A 21459-nucleotide genomic window follows, 5' to 3' on the forward strand; every position below is an offset into this window, starting at 1 on the left:
AGCTCATCATTTCTTATAGCACAATAGTATTCCATCACAATCATATACCATAACTTGTTTAACCATTCCTCAATTGATGGGCATCCCCTCAATTTCCAGTTCTTTGCCACCACAAAGAAAATTGCTATAAATATTTTAGAACATATAGTTTCTTTTCCTTTTTCCCTGATCACCTTGGGAAACAGACCTAATGGTGGTATTGCTGGGCTAAAAGGTATACACAGTTTTATAACTCCTAGGGCATAATTCCAGATTGCTCTCCAAAATGGTTGGATAAGTTCACAGTTCCACCAACAGTGTATTAGTATCCCAATTTTTCCCCTCCAACCAATTTGTCATTTTTCCCTTCTATTAATTTAGCTAGTCTGATAGGTATGAAATGATATCTCAAGTTGTTTTAATTTACATTTCTGTAATCAGTAGTGATTTAGAGCATTTTTTCATGTGACTATATAGTTCTGATTTCTTCATCAAAAAAACTTTTTATGTAGTTTTACTATTTATCAATTGTAGAATGACTCATATTCTTGTTGTAGAATGCCTTTCCAGGCTTATACAGTTTTAATGACAAAATATCTACCTCCTAATGGTAAAATAGCTACCGCTTTAGTAACTGGATATAGGTACACAGAGATAGTGTTTTCAATTAGACATTTTAATGGTTTTACAATATTTTTCAAATATGAGTCATCTTGGCAGAAGTTCAAGCATTTAAACTGAAAGAAGCAAAATGCTCATCTTTTAGAGTTTAATCATAAAGTAAAATTTAAGATTTCTTTTCTTTGGTCTGGCCAGGGTCATCCAGCACTAGTGGAAACTTTTATCTTCTCTATATGAAAAGATCGATAACAGACCGATTGACCTAAATCATGAAACAAGAGTGACAGTGGAAGGGTATGGATCTCTTTTTAATGCCATACAAGGACTAGTTAATGAAGAAGAGGAAGTAAGTTTACTGAAGTGTTTGTTACATTAAATCTGTTAATGTAGCAATGATCAAGTTAATTACTACCTTCTGTTCTGCTTTGGCATTATTTTAAAGTTTATTTCAATGGAGAGAAAATTCATAAAAATCTCCCTTATTCTTGTATTCTACTACAGTAAACCCCAGAAATTATACAAAACAGGTATATAACTTGGTCCTTGCTGATTGATTGAATGAATGGCTGGTAACACAAGTAGGTCACTGCCTTCAGAGAGTTTACAGTGAAGTTGGGTTTATAACAGCTCCCTTTGTAGTGTCAAAGAACTGGAAACTAAGGGTTGTCCATCAACCGGGGAATTATGGTCTATGAATGTAACAAAATTTTAATGTGGCATAAAAAATGATGAAAGAGGTTGTTTTAAAGAAACCTGGAAAGATTTGTATGAACTGATGAAGAGAAAAGTGAGCGAAACCAAGAGAACAGTTTAAATGATAGTAACAACATTGTAAAGAAAAACAACTTTGAAAGATCTAAGGACTCCAATCAATGATCACACTGATCTGTCACCCATTATGGACATTTGAGTAAAATCAGAAAGTTTGGGAAAGCAGTAAAGCACAAGTGTAAATAACGAGGTGATGATGAAACAGATACCCAATTGACCTAGTATCTATAACCCAGTGCATGTTTAAGCGACTATCGTGTGCAAGGCTCCAGGATTAGATCTGACCTTTGTAAGCCTAGAATTCCAGGGTGGGAGTATGGGGAGGGGGGAGGGATTGTAGAGAAGCCAAAGGCTCCTAGCCCACAGGTTACGTCTGTAATGCTTCTCCACTGCCCTATCATCTGGGTTTTCTCCCTAGGAGTCATGTTCGCTCTTTCATAGTCACATTCCAGTCATGAATCCCATTCTACCAAGACTATGATTCTTATGATAGCATTTATATTAGGATCTCCACTTCCATATTTTGTGCATTTGTATGCAGACATCTGAGTTTGTCTCCTTGACTTACTGGTCCTTGCTACTGATGCTCATTCTTCTTTCTATGTCTCTTCCTCCATGTGCTCTACATCAGTGGTGTCAGACTTGGACAGATATGGACCAACTACATGTTGATTTAGAAAACCACAAATTAACATTATCCACGTTGCATTTCTGGCTTGCTGTGAATTGGACACCTCTGCTACATTGCAGCCAAACAGACTACATGCTACAGAGACCTCTCCACCCCCACCCCCACTCCCACCCCAAATCCTTCCTCTTCAGAATGTAAGCTCTGTGAAAGCAGGGCATGTTTCCTCTTTGTTCTCTAGCACAGTGGCATGTACATAGTTGGTACTCAATGACTAATAAATGCTTGCTCCATTGGACTGGCACAAGGACATAAGTGAAATAGTCACTTCCCTCCAAAAGTTTACTTTGCACCAGTGGCCTACAACTTGTATGCTGACATGCAGAATGATTGGAAAAGAGGAAAAGAGAACAACTTCATGAAGGAGTCAGCACCTGACCTGGGCCTGGAAGGAAAAGGACACGAGGAGGACAAGATCTGGAGGGGATGTGTTCCTTGTGTGAAAGAGATGGGCATAGATTTGGGAGAAGGCAGGCAGGAAGAGATCAACAATGCCTGCAGAGACTGTCCCAGAGTGCTGCTAGAATGCTTACTGTGTGGCCCTGGTGATCATCATTGAGCCTTACTTTGATTGCCACAATCCCATGATAAAGATGGCAGGAGCAATTCCTGTCATTATTCCCTTACGCCATGTGAGTACGCTGACAAGGAGGCTATGAAATGAATGAATGGGTGGAGGAGTCCAAAACACCCTTCCAAGGGATTCTGTGGTTATTCTGGACAATGATAGTGTGAAAATGGTATTTCTGAGTTTGTCAACATCTCCTAATTAGTTATGGAATCTTTTTCACTGATTGTCAACAACTGCACTAGAAAGCAATAATAGCAACTCACATTTAAGAAACACTTAAGAAAAATTAGTTCAGTAGTTTATAAAGCTCTTTTCTTCTAATAACCTTGTGGCCCTTTAAAAATGGTATGATTTTTAAGGATTTCTACCCAGCTAACTAATACATGAAGGTAAAGCACAAAATCAATTATCTCAGAATTGGTGCTAAAGGGGTAGCCTAGTTCAGGTGGATTCCCTGCAGAGGCATATGTTCTAATGTAGACATATGGGATGTCTCCAAACTGGTCTCTATACATCTAGCCCTCTAAGACACTCAAGCAGGACAGAGCCCAATATTTTCTATTTTCCTTGTTCATTTTTGAGAATTTCTTTACCTTACCTTCCTGTAACTCTTTCTTCATTTATTTTTGTTTTATTTTTACTTGCTCAGCAACAATAATTATTGACTTTAAGTTAAAACACATTTTCATTTTTCATTCCTAATATCCTAGAAACCTACTAAGGGAAATGGATGGTCCAGTGCCTCATGGATATTAGATCTTGAAGAACTGGAAAGTAAAATTAGTTCAAAAACCAAAATTCTTATAATAAATACTCTATACAATCCCACTGGCAAGGTTAGTCTTTTTCCTTTGCCCCAGTTAGTAAAATTTATAGCTTTCATATGTATTATGTAACAGATTCTTTTATATATTTTTGTATTTCAGATATTTTCCAAAGAAGAGCTTCAAGGAATTGCTGATATTTGTATTAAATATGGTATCATTGGCATCATTGATGAGGTTTATGAATAGCTGATATATGCTGGACAAAAACAAGTTAAAATAGTTACTAATTAGTATGTAGATCCATAATCTTAAAGTAAGTCTGGGCTTATGTGGAACAACCAGCTAACCTGTTTCTTAGACCCAGATATCTGTTGTTTGCCATGGGCACCTAAAAATACAAGAGAGTGGCAGTAGGTAAGGTAAATGTTTCTTTTTATCAATTCAATAATCACAACAATTATTTACCTTAGCATGTACATTAGAGGGCCAGCATGGTGGAGCGGATAGAGAGTTAGTCTTGTAACCTGGAAGGCCTAGGTTCAGATCCCAGTTCTGACTCATTCCTGACTGCAGGATCCTGGGAAAAATTACTTCAACTTGCAGTGCCCTAGGTACCTTTCTTTGACTATACGTTGCAGTATGTTTTCTGGTAGGGAGAGTTTCTTCACTCAATACCAATGAAATCACAAATTAAAAAAAAGACTCATGTTACAACATATTCTCATCATAAGAATGTGTAATACTCATAGTTTCTGAAATATAAAGTTCTGAGTCTTTTCGTTCATGTTTCTGAAATAAAGCATTTTGAAGATATACTTAAATTCACCTTCATTATTAACTCATCCTCATATTATTTAAGTGAATAATCAGGTGAGTGAATATATAATTTATACATATATACACATACACATATGTACATATAGCATATCTGCATATATCTGTCTGTGTGTATATATAAACATACTGCACAGATTATATACTAACTGACTAGATCCAGTTAGAGCATTGGAGTTTGGCTAGATAACCTGTAACAACCTCTTTATCCCTAATAATAGCCAGTAGTTATAAGGGTTTATGCATGAATAGTCATAACTTAAGGGAGATTTGGGGCTATTATGTTGAATGATGATCAGTCGATAAGTATTTATTAAGCCTACAATGTTCCAGGCACTGTGCTAAGCACTGGGGATAGAAAGAAAGGCATAAGACAGTCTTCTGTTCTCCAAGAGCTCACAATGTAATGAAGGAAACAGTATACAAACAACTATGTGCAGACAAGATATTTACAGGTGATCAACAGAGGGAAAGCACTACCATTAAGAGGGATTGGGAAAGGCTTCTTGTAGAAGGAAGCCAGGTGGCACAGATGAGGAGGAAGTGACTTCCAGGCATGGGGGACAGCCACTTACTTCAAAGTTTAGCCAAAACAAAGATACTATCATTCTTCTTCCCATACCCCTTTGACCCTTCCCCAAAGCATAATCCCACTACATTGCTGTGTTAGTCTCTGGGCAACAGAGGGGAATTAGGCTTACAGCTCAGATCAGTTCCCACCTAGCATTAGTCCCACCAAGTTCCAAATCCAAAGCCCCTCCAGACTAGCTTCCTAGGATCCTGGCTTCTCAGGAGTCCCCTTCCGGGCAGGTTACAATATCTGACCTGGGATCCTAGGCACCAAAGTCCCCATGGCTTGAGCTTCTGTATCTGGGACTCCATTCTCTGCCCCTAGAAATGGGAAAAACAAACCAAGACCAAAACCCCAAGCCCGTTTTGCCAGGCCACCTGGCTTGAAGGTAAGAGGAAGGAGGCCCTTAGGTCACAGAAATCAAGTTAGTATTCACTACTTTTTAGTTGGCTTATCACCAAAATATAGCTGTTCCTGGGTTCCTCAGGATAGAATTTGCTGCTTCTCTATCCTCAGGATAGAGCTGGACTGTCTCCATTGATCAAGTCAAACCAATTCCCATAATGCCAGGGTCTCCAGAGCGCCAGAATACTTCTTGTGGTCTTTCCACAGTGGTAGGTGCTTCCCAAGATGAGTAAAACAGTCCTATCTGTCAAGGGGTGACAAGGACACACATGCCATGCCTATAGCATGAGATGGATTAGACGTACTCTAAAAAATGTCAGTGTACTAGTGATGCAAAGGAGGAGAAGGAGCAGATGTTACTGATTAGGAGGAGTCAGCAGAAACTTCATTAATGATGTGACATTTGAGTTGAACTTTAAAGGATGGATGATATTTTGACAGAGTTACTGAAAGAGGATCCTCTCTAGGGTAAGGGATTTGTATGAGAAGTGATCTGGAGGTGAAAAAGAACAGGAATCAATGAGAAATCTAGTTCCACTGAAACACTGAATACATGAAAGAGAATAGTGGGCACTAAGCCCAGGAAGAAAAGTTGGTTTATACTGCAATAGAAAATATTATTTCTTACCTAATCTTCTCTTAGCAGCTACTCTGTGAAATAGGTATGGTAGAGGATTTAAGTGATTAATGCACCAACTTGGCCAAAGTTATAGACCATGGCTGAAATCTAGATCTCCTCATTCTTACCTTTGTGATCTGATTATCAAACCATGTGCATGCATAGAATTTCTATACTTCTGAGACCTTGACTTTGGCTTTAAGGAGGGTTATCAGGGTCTCTGGGGAGAAGGAGCATCACTGCTGTTATATGGCACAACCTCCTGTCACCAACTAGGGAACATCCTTTTTCTACCAGCTTGGACCAGTTTGGTAGATAATTGGTACTACTGGCATGGCCATAAAGGAGAATAGTAAGAATAAAAGCTGAGTAGTGCAAGCTGACTCATCAAAGATGTTACCAAAAAAAAAAAAAAATGTTACACAGGGCCCCTGCTTCAAACTAATGAACTAAATAACATTTTTGTGAATCTTAGGATTTCAGAAGACTTCAATTCTAGATTCCAGATACAATATTTGCAACCTAAACCATATGGGCTAAGGTGCAAAGTTCTTTTGATCTCCATGAAGTCCTCTGGCCTTGGGAGACCTGGAACTACAAGATTGACCTGCCAGGCCAGATAAACCCTGATTAGAGCCCTAACACTTTGTCTGGGACTGAACCTACTTCAGGAATACAGCAAGTTGATTGGGTTTTTGACCTGTATTTACTTAAGGAAGTACTTTCCTGAATGAGTAGTTTATGATGCAACATGAGAATTTTATCATAAGTGACTGCTTGAAGTATATGCAGGCTTGAATCTTTCCCCAGTAGGAAGGTAGAGAAATAGAGTCATTTGAAATCACTTTTAAGATTTTAAAGGGGGAAGAAGAGTAGCTAATGAACCAAAAGCATTTTATGCCCAACATAAAATATATCTACATGATAATGGCTCTGCTCAAAGCTCCAGAGTTTGAGTTAACTTCATTTAGGGATGTTCTTCCAACAGGTCATTTTAAATGACCATGAAATTTATTGTTTAAACCTACAAACTATAAACCCTTCAGAGTAAAAATGTAACTAATAAAATAGCTTTACCAAAGAGAAGCAAGACATCTTTTTAAACTCAGCTTTTTAGTTTTTATCACAGTCTATAAAAATAAAACAAAGGCGAAAACGAGCCCACTATTTCACTATTTAGAGAGGGCCATTCGCTCCCATTAAACTTTACCTACGCCATGAAATGCAGTGACATTTGTTTCAGGAAAGATTCACAATGGTTATTACATCAATTTGCAGAATGTAGTGGTGGTTCTTTAACATAATATAATAAGGGTTTCCAACCATATGTCAGGAAATTAGTAACATGTTTATGTTGTCACATAGGCAGTTTTCCCTAGAGTGGGGCTCTCTATCATGTCTCTAACACTTATCTGACTTATAAAAGTATAAGCTACCTATGAGTAACACAGCTGCCTTGGCTGATTTAAAGAACATGAACACAGATTGTAACTGAGGATTCTTGTAGCAACACCAGTGACTCATGTGATTATCTGTAACCTCATTTGAGTGTTTTCGCTAATCCTCAGACCCATAGCACTGAGACAGCAAAACAAGTAACAATGGTCAGTGCTGGGATCATACTTTAACAGTTAAAGGACATAGCCTTTAGAGGAATTGATCAATTACACATGAAAAGTGACATGTAATCACACTTAGAGTTTTCACCAATTACTTTTTGAGAGATTTATTTTGTAGGGAGCTTTGAGAATTTATTGGGAAATATCTGTTATACCCAAGCAAAATGTTTCAAGCTTTGTTGTGGTTCTTATTTTTTTGAGAAAAGAAATAAGCATAGGAATTTACCAGTTACCATAAATATTTATTGGAACCAGGTACACTGTTATCTCCTTTCCCGCTAATGCATCCTTACTTAGTACTTCTCCCTCTTCCCTAATCAGACCATGGGCCCATACCATGAGAAGTAAATTAAAGTTTGAGAGTATTCAGGGAAGGGTCACCACGATGGTGAAAGACCTCGAGATCATATCATAAGAAAATCGTATGAAGGAATTGGAGATGTTTAGCCTAGAAAAGAAAGGACTTGGGGGGAGGGGGGTGGCATGTGAAACTGTCTTCAAATATTTTAATAGCTGACATAAGGAAGAGAGTTTAACCTTGTTCTTTTTGGCCCCAGAGGGCAGAACTAAAAGCAAGGGGGTGGTTGTAAAAGAGCAAACTGGGGGTTGATGTAAGAAAGAACTCTCCAGCAACGAAAGCTAACCAAAAGTGAAACGAGCTACCTTGACAGACAGTAGCTTCTCATTTCCAGAAGTCTTCAGTCAGAGGCTAGACAACAACTTGTATGGTATGTCATAGAGAGAGTATTTGTTCAGATATTGGTAGGATTTGATGGTCTCGGAGATTCCTTCCAACTCTTGAGATTACATGATTTCATTAAGTCCAATGCTACTCCAACATGATGACCTTTTCAAAATCCTTTGTGTAGCATCACTTAATTCTGGAAAAGCCTTCTTGTTCTCTTCTCCTTTTCATCAAGAATACCCTTGACATATGTCAATTGTTATCATGAAGGTTTTACAGAAAAGAGAAAGTAAATATATGAGTTAGTGGCTATTGATTTCTTTAGGGGGAGAAAATAATATAATCCATGATTTTTTCCCCATTATTCAGTATCATCTTTTCCTTCCAATATCTTGAAAATTGATCCTTGAATTCCTTTAAAATTGTGTTGCATCCATCTCAGATTTCCTTTTTTTTACAATTTTAATTTATTATTTATTTATTTATGACATTTTTTTAAAATTTGAGCTCCAAATTCTCTCCCTCCCTCCAACCCCATGCCCCTACCCACAGAGAAGGCAAGAATTATGATATCAAGTATGCATGTGAAATCATGCAGCACATATTTCCATATTAGCCATATTTTTAAAAAGTAAAAAAGAAAGAAAGAAAGCAAGAAAATTAAACTTCAATTAGCACTTTTCAGAATTAATCAGTTCTCTCTCTGGAAGTGGATAGCATTTTTTTATCATGAGCCCTTTGGTATTGTCTTGGATCATTGTATCGATCAGAGTAGTCAAGTCTTTCACAGTTGATCATTACAACATTGCTGTTACTTTGCACAATAATCTCCCATTTCTTCTCACTTCATTTTGCATCAGTTCATATAGGTCTTACCATTTCTGAAACTGCTCCCTTCATCTTTTCTTACAGCACAATAGTACTTCTTCACTTATCATATGCTACAACTTGTTCATCCATTCTCCAATTGATGAACATCTCTTTAATTTCCAATTCTTTGCCACCACAAAAAGAACCACTATAAATATTTTTGTACATATAGGTCCATTTCCTTTTTTTTTCTCTTTGGGATATAGACCCAGCAGTTGTAGTGCTAGGTCAAAGGGCATGTATAGCTCTACAGCCCTTTGGGCATAGTTCCAAATTATTCTCCAGAATGGTTGGACCAGTTCACTACTCCACCAGTAAGCAGTTCATTAGTGTACCTGATAGGTGTGAGCAGTACCCCAGAATTGCTTTAATTTGCATTTCTCCAATCAATTGTGAGTTAGAGCTTTTTTTCATATTACTATAGCTTTGATTTATTCTTCTGAAAACTGCCTGTTTAAATCCTTTGACCATTTATCAACTGAGGAATGGTTCTTATTTTTACGAACTTGATTCGGCTCTATACACAGTATATATTTGAGAAATGAGACCTTTATCAGAGAAACTTGCCGTAAAAAGTTTTCATATCACTTCATTGTCGATGGTGCCTTTTAGCATTGTGTAGTTTTCCCCAGTTTCCTCTTGTAATTAGGTCTATTTTTTCTTTTGCTTTGTATGGGATCATGATTGCTGCCCCTGTCTTTTATACTTCAACTGAAGCAAATTAGTTTCTGCTCTAGCCCTTTATTTTAACCCTATGTGTGTCTTTTTTTTCCCAAGAGTGACTATTGTAAACAATATATTGTTGGATTCCAGTTTCTAATCCATTCTGCTATCTGCTTCCATTTTATGGATGAGCTCATCCCTTTCACATCAACAATTATCATTACAAACAATGTATTTCCCTCCATATCATTTTATTCTGTTTCTTCCTTTCTCTCTCTCTTTTTATCTTGTTCTTCCTCAAAAGTCCATGTAGCTTCTAACCACTGCCTCCCTTAATCCACCCTCCCTTTTATCATTCCCCTCTCTCCTGTCTTTCTTTTATCGCTTTCCCCTCCTATTTCCCTATTGGGTGAATTACATTTCTATGCACAACTAAGCACATTTATATAGTCTTCCCTCTTTGAACTAATTCTGATGACAGGGTGATTCAAGCATCTCTTGCCACCTTCCCCTGCCATTTTTCCTTCCATTGTAAAAGCTTTTCCTTTTGCACCTCTTTTGTGGGAGAAAATTTTCCCCAGTTTACCTCTCCCTTCCCCCTTCTCCCAGTGCATCCCTCTTTCTCGCCTTTTCATTTTTTTTTTGGAGATCATTCCAACATGATCAACTCATACTCATGTTCTCTGTCTATGTAAACTCTTTTTAACTGTCCTAATAATGATGAAGTTCTTAGAAGTTACATATATCATTTTCCCATATAAGAATGTAAATAGCTTAACTTTATTGAGTCCCTTATGATTATTACTCTTTCATCTTTACTTTTTTATGCTTCTCTTCAGTCTTGTGTTTGAATGTCAAATTTTCTATTCAGCTCTGGTCTTTTCATCAGAAATGCTTGAAAGTCCTTAATTTCATTAAATATCTATTTTTCCCTCAAAGGATTACATTCAGTTTGGTTGGGTAAGGGATTCTTAGTTGTAATCCTAGCTCCTTTGCCTTCTGTAAGATCATATTACAAGCCTTCAGCTCCTTTAATGTGGTAGCCACTAAATTTTGTATGATACTGACTGTGGCCCTATGATATTTAAATTATTTCTTTCTGGCTATTTGAAATATTTTCTCTTTGACTGGGGAGCTCTGGAATTTGGCTTAATATTCCTGGGAGTTTTCATTTTAGGATCTCGTTCAGGGGCTGATCAGTGGATTCTTTTGATTTCTGTTTTACCCTCTGGATCTAAGATATCATGGTAGTTTTCCCTGATAATAACTTCTTGAAAGATGATATCTAGGCTCTTTCTTCGATCATGACTTCCAGGTAGACCAATAATTCTCAAGTTATCTCTCCTCAATCTATTTTCTAGGACAGTTGTATTTCCAATGAGATATTTGACATGTTCTATTTTTTCATTCTTTTGATTTTGTTTTATTGTTTCTTGATGTCTCACGGAGTCATTAACTTTTACTTGCCTAATTCTAATTTTTAAGAAATTATTTTCTTCAGTGAGCTTTTGTACTTCTTTTTCCATTTGTCCAATTCTGTTTTTTAAGGAGTTCTTTTCTTCAGTGGATTTTTTGCCTTGTTAACCATTAGGCCAATTCTGTTTTTTAAGATACTATTTTCTTCATGTTTTTTGTGCCTTCTTAAAAATTATTTTTATTTTTTAAAAAATCACATTTTATTGCTACAAAGTGAATGGCTTATATTGTAGCCTTGGCTTCTTAGGGTTCAGTGTGTGACTATGAGGAATGGGTACACATTTGCTGGTTTGGGAGAAGGGTGTATTTGGAAAATTGTCGGGAAGGTCCATTCACATTTTCTTGATGGGCTGGCCAGATGCTGTGAAGGAGGCATGGCAAGCCTGTGCCAAGCCCCCAGTTAGATTCAGGAATTCTTGAAAGTCTAACTGCCCATCACAGTTGAGGTCCAGTTTCTTCATCATTCAGTCCAGAACACTGGGGTCCTGGCTCTGTATGAAGAAAGCCAGCTCTGTATTCATGAAGGCCAGGAACTCAGTCTTGGAGAGAGTGTTTAGGGAGTTAGTTATCTCTCAATCAAGTATACTTTTGGAAAACAACTATCATGGACTCAATGCATCTCTCTGTTTCAGTGGGGATGGTTTTTTTGGCCATTGTTGAGGGAAGAGGAGACTCTGGAAGCAGAGCCTCTCTAGAGAATAGTGTCAGAGAGCAAGCAAATGCTACAAGCAATGGATTCATGGGGCTCAGAACTTATCTCTGCTGTGCTTTTTTTTTTAAACCAAGCTGTTAATTCTCTTTTCTTAATTTTCTTGCATCACTTTCATTTCTTTTCCTAATTCTTCTCCACTCTTATTTCTTTCTTTAACTCTTCCAGGAATTCTTGTTTGGTTTCAGTCCAATTACCATCATTCTTTGAGAGTTTTTTGTAACTTTTTTTCACATTGTTGCCTTCTTCTAGGCTTATATCTTGGTCTTCCCTGCCAACATGGTAGCTTTTTAATGTCAAATTCTTTTTTTGTTATTTGTTCATTTATCCAGTCTATTTTTTTTACTTATAATTTTATGTTAAAGTTGGGCTCTGCTTATCTGGGAGTGGGGAGACCCTGTCCTAAAATTCTGGCCTTTTTATGCTGCTGTTTTCAGAGTAGTTGTTGGGGGGGGGGGAAGTTGCAGGGGAAGTCTACAGGTTTTTGGTGCTTCCAAGGTGGTATGATTTGGGGAGAGATGTGGTCACTGATCTCCTGGTCTTTGATCTGGTCTTTGCTTAAGAAGGGTCCCTGATCCTCTGCAGCTGCAAGCTCTCCCCCTAATCCCACTAGTGCTCTCTTTGCCTTGAAACTGGGACCAGGGCCCTCGCTCCCTTGTGATTGACCCCCAGCTCTCCTCTCTACCCTGGAGCTACAGCTCAGAACTGCATATAGGCAATAGAGTTGCCAATCAGTGCCAGCTATACCTAGTGCTGGCAAAGGGTCCCCTGTAATCTCTTTCTGACCAATTGTCTGACCCCTTACCATCTCTAGGCTGAGAGATCCCAAAGCTGCTGCTACTGCTACAGCTAGTGTTGCCACCACTGCATGTGTGGACTCTGATCAGGCCTCCCCCTGGTGCCACAGACTTCTCCCCTGCCAACCTCCTAAATTTTCTTAGGCTGGAAAACTGTCTCATCCCAACCTTTTGTCAGCTCTGCCACTCCAAAATTCGATTTGAGGCATTATTTTAAAGTTGTTTGGTGAGGAATATTGGGAGAGTTCAGCTGGGCAGGTGACACTAATCCATCATCTTGCATCCCAGATTTCTTCTTGATGCACTTAGTGTGGTCCAACAGGTTGTCCAGTCTTTATCTTCTATGGTACTATTGCTGTCTCCTCATATAGCACATAGAACATATGATATATGAATATAGTGGTTCCACTGTAACCAATTTTGAAAAGAGGTTGCTATAGAAATATTGACAGTTCTGTTCCCTTTTTCATCTGTTGTAGAGATGTTGTAGAATGTGTGTATGTGCAGATATGTAGATGTGTGCATGATGATGTAGAAGCAGTATCTCAGTTCCAGTTCTGCCTCTGATGTATACTGGCTGTGTGACCATGGATGGGCAAGTAATATGATTAGGTTTGGGTTATTAAGGAAAAGAGACATGGCTATACCCACCTTAAGATCACTTACAGAGTTTATTAAGTAACATAAAAACTATCGATGAACATATTCTTGCAAAACAAAAGTAAGGAGACATTTGAATTTTATCAATCTCACTGCCATACCCTCAGGCCATCTCTATCTTCCTTTGACCCAAGTCAGCTTTATCCAAGACAATAGCCCAAACTTAGATGGCCTAGAGGTGTTAGGAATGATGTGATTTCATAGCAAAGTAAACAACAGAAGGCTGGCATGCATAGCTGACAGTACCAATCTGAGGTAACTCAGTTCCTGGGCTTATAGGAACATAACAGTCACATTTATGTCAGGGAAAAGGCACATTGGTCTTAGTGGCTCCACCTTCTTGTAGATATATCCCAGTAGTAGGTGCTTGTTGGGGTGTAAGAGTGTTCAGGGAAGACTAGCACCTCTGGTATGAGGGCTGCCATGCCCTTTTCAGAGATGCTTTCCGTCTTTGGTATCCACCTGCCACCCAACTCTCACCTGTAGCTCCAAGAAGCTGTAGCATATGCCATGGCCACACTTCAGTAAGCTGTTTCTGCAGACAGGCCATAAACCCATCAGTAAGTCAGGGGGATGTCTACTCCTAGCATGTGAAGACCTCCTTCCCCCAGTGGAATGGGCAGATGAGAACAGTTTGCTCCATTGGACCATGAAGGCTAAGGAGGCAGAAGCTGTGGAGTGTTTAGAGCATTGTTAAACATTGAAGATGTCAAGGTCATCTACTGCCATCCTAAGCCATAACTGGTTTTCTTAACTTTTGTCTAGCCACTGGACTTTGATGATTCTGGAAAAGAGAGTGAGATCGATGACTTCAAGGAACGCTGCCTCACTTAAATCCAATCAATGTGCGAATCAAAAGATATCACTCACACCATTTTACCATTTTTATCTACATCAAAATCCCATGGCATCAGGCAAGTAAAGAAGCAGCAGGTGAAGCTACACTGGGAGCTTCAGTCACAACCTTGTACACAGACAGGCATCTTAGGCCATAGGATCATCTCACCAGACTGAAACAGCAATGGGATTTGGTAGCCCCCGGGTGTCTAAACAGCCTTTTTTTTTTTAAGGATGGCACTGCCCATCTCCTGGTATGCAAAAGGGGCTAGAAAAGGTGCCCTAAAATTATGTGTTTCACCTAACCTAACCCTGGCCTGCTTACCACAACAAGTGGGGATCCTACCCTACAGTCAAAATACAAAAAAAGTACAAAAACTTTGACAAAGATGATTCCCCTCCCCATTGGTACATGGAATGTGCACACACTTATGACAAAATCCATTAGACCTGAAAGACAAATAGCTCTGGTACCACATCCAAAGGTACTCCAGCCCTGAGCGAGACAAGGCTGGCCAATGAAGACCAGCTTACTGAAGTTGGAGCTGGATACATGTTTTTCTGGAATGGTCACAGTGTGGTGAAGCCAAGCATAGGTTTCACAATCAAAACCAATCTAGTCAACAAGCTTGAATACCTCCCAAGAGGAGTGAACAAAAGGCTCATGACAATGGAATTGCTACTTGCCAGAAAGTGCCATGCCACCATGATCAGTGCATATGCTCCCACCATGATGAACTTTGATGAGGCCAAAGATAAATTTTATGATGACCTGGAGACCCTCATCATCAATGTGCCAAAAGAGGACAAGATTGTAATTCTGGATGACTTTAAGGCCGGAGCAGGCACAGACTATCAGACGTGGCAAGGAGTCATTGGGAGAAATGGAATCGGAAACAGCAACTGTCACTTACAACTGAAGACTTGTGCGTCTTATGACCTTCTCATCACCAACTGTCTTCTCTTTATTTAAATGCAATAAAATCTCATGGATGCACCTTCACAGCAAACACTGACATTTAATAGACTATGTCATTGTAAGGAGAAGAGACAGACAGGACATGAGAGCGACAAAGGCAATGTGTGATGCAGAGTGCTGGACGAATCATATACTTTTCCTTTCTGACCTAAACATCCACATTCAACAAAAGCAGTGGCCCCAAGCAAGATGACTACCAGAAGACTTAATGTCTATAGATTACAGCGCTTCTCCACTATGACCTGTTTGTTGCTAACTTGGAGGGAAAGCTGAGCCAACACACTATTGGCAACAGTGGAGCAGAAAAGGAGTGGGCAGCTTTCAGAGATTCGGTGTAAAGCACTGCATTGACTCATCTCAGCCAGAACACTCACAAACATCACAAAGGTCTGACAAAAATGATAGGGAAATTCAGAAGCTGCTAAATAAAAAACGAGAATTCCACAGGGTTTACCCACAGGATAGTTTGAGCATCTCTAAGAGGCAGCATTTAACTCCATCAAAAGTTGTGGTTTGTCCTTCATTCTTGAAGAGGACCATGACATCAGGAAGATGATGCCATGACTTGCAATTTAATTGGATTTGAGTGAAGGAGGGCTATGCAAAGTCATCGCCTCATTTTCTCCTCCAGAGCCATCTGGGCTCAATGGCCAGATATAGATCAAGACAGCTAGAGATGGTCCAGGATGCAATGAAAGACCTTGCCCTTTTTAAGCTAAGGTTTTTCTGAGTTCTAACTTTGACTGAGGCAACACCCATTCAGTTATTAGGCCTGTTTAAGAAGTGAGTCAAGGGATAGCCCCTTTAATCAAAAATTTTTTTTAAAAAATATCCAACTGGGAGGGGAAGACCCTGAGGGTTGCTGGCCAAAAGAGAAACATTAACTATTTGCATTTACTCTGAGCCACAAGAGCCCAACAAATAACCATTAAGTGGTACTAGGGCAGGGACCCATTGATGACCAATCAATGAGAGCCAGAGTGAACCACTTTATTCATATATCATATGTTCTATGTGCTATGTGAGGAAACAGCAATAGCACCATAGAAGATAAAAACTGGACAACCTGTTGGACCACACTAAGTGCATCAAGAAGAAATCTGGGATGCAAGATGATGGATTAGTGGCACCTATCCAGCTGAACTCTCCCAATATTCCCCCTCCAAACAACTTTAAAATAATACCTCAAATTAAATTTTGGAGTGGCAGAGCCAACAAAAGGTTGGAGTGAGACCTTTTTCCAACCAAGAAGTTTGAAATAGCAATTCAAATATTTGAAATAATTTCTGGGTTCTTTTGGTCTCTTCATTGTGGTGACAACTTTATAGAAATTACACTTCTTTATATGCATTATACTTCTATGTTGTTGTTGTTTTTCAGTCATTTTTAGTTATGCCTGACTCTTTGTGATTTCATTTGGGGTTTTCTTGGTAAAGATACTGGAATGATTTGTCATTTCCTTTTGCAGCTCATTTTGAAAATGAGGAAACTGAGGCAAATAGAGTTAAGTGACTTGTCCAGGGTCACACAGCTAATAAGTGTCAGAAAGACAGATTTGATGTGAGTCTGAATCCAGGCCAAGCACTCTATCTACTGCACCACCTAGCTTTCCCCATTATACTCTATAGAAAGCTATACTAAAACATAATGATGTCTTTTCCTTTATCCCTTTCCCATTTTTGGCATTAATAATTTATTTGAATAGTTCATATTGGAGCTGTTGCATTTGTATATGCTACTTTCTCTTTGGTGTCAACAAATATTAAGATATATATTGATCCACTTTAGAGGATCTTGTCTAGTTCTTCACAGAATTTCTCTACTTCTCATTCTTTGCAACAGCATTTGACGCCTAAACTGCAATTATCTTCACATCTCTTTTCTTTTATGATCACTATGAGTCCTAAAAGGAGAGTTGGCCAATGTCCTATGATGTTTCTTGTTGACTTTGGGTACAGGTTGAAGCCTATTCTGCTAACTTCATTTTCCTCTCCAAGAAACAAGTACCAGCCTTCCCTTTAGCTGCAACTTCCATTTATAGTAATAACATCATTATTGATATGGTTCATTTCTACTTCATTGATGTTGGCCAAGGACCTTACTTTTAGGTCATCGGCCATTAAATTAATTTTATATTTTATATATTTTATGTATATATATATATATATATAATTTTTATAATTTATATATGGCTGGAAAACTGACATTAATGGCACCCTTTGCTCCTTTTCCACTACTCAGTCACCATCACAGTGGAAGCTGAAAGGGGCTCACAACAAAGGTGGGTGCCATTTCACGTTTTTATTTGTTTCAAAGAATTCATGACCTAATTGCCAGTCTATTCGTGATGAACCTCCCAGGGCTGTCTTTGAACAACAGATAGTCTATCTTTGAATCAGTGTTTGTTAATCTAGTATCTATTGACGGCGCCTCTTGCATCTGGCTGTGGTGAAATGCCCTTTTCTATCTCTTCTGCCCCTGGGCCTTCGGTGTCCTAGTCTGATTGCTTGTTATAACATTGTTTTGCTTGCTTTCTGCCGTGGTTCCTGAGGCTTCCAAGGTCCCTACCCTGGGACTTTCTCAAGGGCCCCTGCCCTCTTGCCCTATTGCTGCCTTCAGAGACAGAGCCTTGTAGGCTACACACGTTCCGGACCATCTTTGGGTGCCCTTCAAAGTTACCATGCTCTGACACTAACTTTGCTGACGGGCTCTCTTTTCTGTTGTCCATGGTGCAGTACTTGGGCATAAAAAGTCACTTAACTGTAGTTTCTATTGGTCTAGTGGAACTTAAGGGTTTTGCAAGAGCAGCTATATGGGAGCTGGGCCTTCATCCTCCTGTTCAGATAGCCTTCTCAGCCCAAAGTCTGTAAAGACTTAAGGACAGTGGAACTAATGATACACTTTTATTTAAAAAGAAAGTGGTGAAATGAGTCTCAATTCTAGCATTCATTCTTCACCATGCGTTTGTAAATTTGTAAACTGCATACAATTTTAAAATTTTCTATTCTCTCGAATTTGTTACTAACAATTAGATTATTTATATCTGCTCTTGCTGCTTCCTTTCTTAGCTTGGTTGGTCTACTGGTCCTAAGAATCTCATCAGACAAATGCAGATTGTACAACAAAATGTCATTTATACTTGTGCAACTCCTTTACAGATAAATGCACATAGTGCCCAGGGATTTATGAAGCATGCTTTCTATTTGAAGGCGGTACTTGATGTGATACATGTTTTAAATAGCTGAGTTCTTGCCTTCATGCCCAGAAGTCATACTTTACCCTACGTTGAGTCCAGCTTACATATAATATATTTGGGGAATTTAGGGAACATTATTAATTGCTGTAACAATGCTTTCATAGTAAATCCTTGATATTTTATATACAAAAATGGTTTTCCTAAAAAATGTTTCCATATCCAAAGTATTAGCTTTTGGCTGTTACCTATTTTGTGAATTATATTTTCACTGAAAAATGAATTTTTTCTAAGAAGCAAAAGAAAAAAAAATCCACCACTAAAAACTCCTGAATGGAAAAATTTCTATTTTAAAATGCTGATTTTTAACAAAGGTTTAAAATATTTTTCTAAGGCCTGCTAATTACACTTATATTGGATTCCTTTTCAACATCTTTTTTATTGATAACTTGGGTGAAAACATTCATAACAACAACAATAATAATAGTAATAATAATATCTGCCAATTTATGTAGCACTTTTAACATTTACCAACAATTTTATATAATCTCATTTAACAATGAGATCATGGATGACATGCTTCTCAAATTCAAAGAACACAGGAAGTTAGTAAGAGAGGTATTATATTAGATGATAAAATCAACATTGCAAATCATTGTAGCAGGCCAGATAGAAATCAACAAAATGAAAATTAGAGATAAATTATAGTTCAATGTTTAAACTCAAAAGCTCAGTATGAGAAAGATGAAAACCATGTTATGTGGTCAGTTTTTAAAAATTAAAGCAATTTTAGCCTGTTTATACAAATATAGTGTTTAGATGATGGTAAGTACTAATCTAATCATATTATTTTTAAAAACAATATTTTTCTTTTAAAACTAGTAATATTTAGTAAATACAATCCAGAAATATAGAGTAAAAGCCCAAATCACAGAATTTCAAAATTGGAAAGAAACCAGGAGCCCATATAATGCAACCAACAACCTGAACAAAAAAATCTCCTCTCCAGCATTGTAACTTCCTAACAAATGGCCATTGACTCTTTGCTTGAAAGTCTCCTGTCAGGAGAGAGCTGATATTTGCCTCGTCAGCTCATTCCTCTTTAGGAAAGCTCTGATTATTATGAAGTTTTTCCTGATATCACATCTAAATTTTCCTCTTTACAGATTCCACCCTAGAGGCTGCTTGGCATAGCATATAGAGAACTGGCCTCAAAGTTAGCAAAAATGAATTCTAATCCTCCTTCAAACACACAGGCTGTGTGACCCTGGGCATGTTGCTAAAGCTCTCATTGCCCCAGTCAAGTGTCTAAGAGCAAGTGCCAATCTGCATCAGTGGAAGGGCTCCACCATCTTTCCAGTCCCTCAGGTTTGCAATCTGCATCATCCTTCACTCTTCCCTCTCCCTCTATCTGATCAGTTTCTATCTGATTAGTTGCTAGTTCTACCTTTCTGCCATCTTCCCCTTGGTTTCTACTTCCCTAGCTCTCCCAGTATTTTGCCTAGACTACAGTCAGAGACTGAAATGGTCTCCCTGCCTCCTGTCTCTCCTCTGTCCAGGCTGTAGCCCATACACAGAGAATCTCCAGCATCTCCCTATCCCTTCAGGATAAAATACTAAATCCTCTGTTTGGCATTTCAAGTCTCTCATAATCGGACCCCAGCCTATCTTTCCAGAATTCACATCACTGTCCCTTATGCTCTCTACATTGCAGGCAAACCTATCCTGTCTGCTATTTCACATATACAGCGCCCATCTCCCATCTCTGTGCCTTTGGACAAGCGTCCTCCCCACCTGCAATGCTCTTCCTCCTCACCTGCCTTGTAAAATTCCTCAGTCGATTCAGGGCTCAGATCAACTGCCAATTTCTACAAGAGGCCCATCTGTGACCCCCACGAGGGTGTCGGAGGCAAGAAGTGTTTTCACTTTTGTTTCTGTATACTACATCACCATCATCATCATGCCTCTCCCAGGATAAGCATTACCTGGAACCTCAGCATCGTGGAGGTTGCTTCAGCTCTGGCACTATCACCTCCTCAGCCCCTTCCATTGCTCTTGTCCATCTGACCATCTGAAGAGCAAAGAGCTCCTCCCATCACTCCCCCTTGCAGAGGGCTCCAAATCCCAGCATCTTTTCACTTGCCACCAGCTGCTTTGTTGGTTTCTACTCCAACATTATCATCCTTTTTCCACACTGAATCCTTTTCGGTCTCTTTTGTGCATTGTCTTCCCCTATTAGATTGTAAGCTCACAGAGGGCAAGGACTGTCTCTTTTCTTATTTGTATCCCCAGTACTTAACATGCTGCCTGGAACACAGTAGGTGCTTAATAAATGTTTATTAATGTTAGTGTGTGTGTGTGTATATATATACATATACATATATATATATATATATAAACATACGCCAGTGTTTAGCTTAGCACCTGGCACATAGTAGGCACTTAATAAATCTTGTTGATTTATTGATCCCTGCTCTTCCCTTAGAAGTTTTTTTGTATTTACTTTATACATGTTTTATGATATTCTGTACAAGAGGTGTTACTACTCAGTGGACTGAGAGCTCACCTTGGAGCCAGGAAGACCTGGGTTTGAGTCCTGACTCTGCTGCATACTGGCCATGTGACTCAAGGCAAGTCACTAAGGCTCAGTGACCTGGGGCAACTCTCTAAGTTTATAAGTTGAAAGGTAAGTGCCAGTCAGCACCGGTGGAAAGTTCTCTCATCAGAAGTTCCCTCTGCCAGTAAAATCACAGGTCAGTTTCAAAAAAGAAAAAACATGTCTTTACATATATAATATATGTTTATGCTATACCTATCTTTGTATGAGCGTGTCAATTTTTAAATTGATTTATCTGTGTATGTGTTGGTTCCCCCAGTAGAGTATACAGTTCTTAAAGGTAGTGGCCATCAAAGGACTGGCACATACAAATGTTCTCTGCTGAGCCACGTCCAGATCTACTTATTTTACTATTGTCTGGCCTACATCTCTCCACATTGCCTACAGATCTCAGAAGAATAGCATTAATGGTTTTATCCAATGCAACTAGCATTTATTAAGCACCCACTGTGTACTATGTATTCTGCTAGGGGCTAGAGGTGCAAAAACAAAATGAAAAACAGTCCCTGCTGTCATAGAACACATATT

General features: G+C 38.8%; 1 pseudogene; it reads left to right on the top strand.

The window, feature by feature from the left end:
* The window catches only part of LOC114031063, a 34292-nt pseudogene that overhangs the window by 3332 nt on the left and 9501 nt on the right, over positions 1 to 21459 (top strand).

This window comes from Vombatus ursinus, unplaced genomic scaffold (genome assembly GCF_900497805.2).
Source record: "Vombatus ursinus unplaced genomic scaffold, bare-nosed wombat genome assembly UNPS02015035.1, whole genome shotgun sequence".
NCBI lineage: Eukaryota > Metazoa > Chordata > Mammalia > Diprotodontia > Vombatidae > Vombatus > Vombatus ursinus.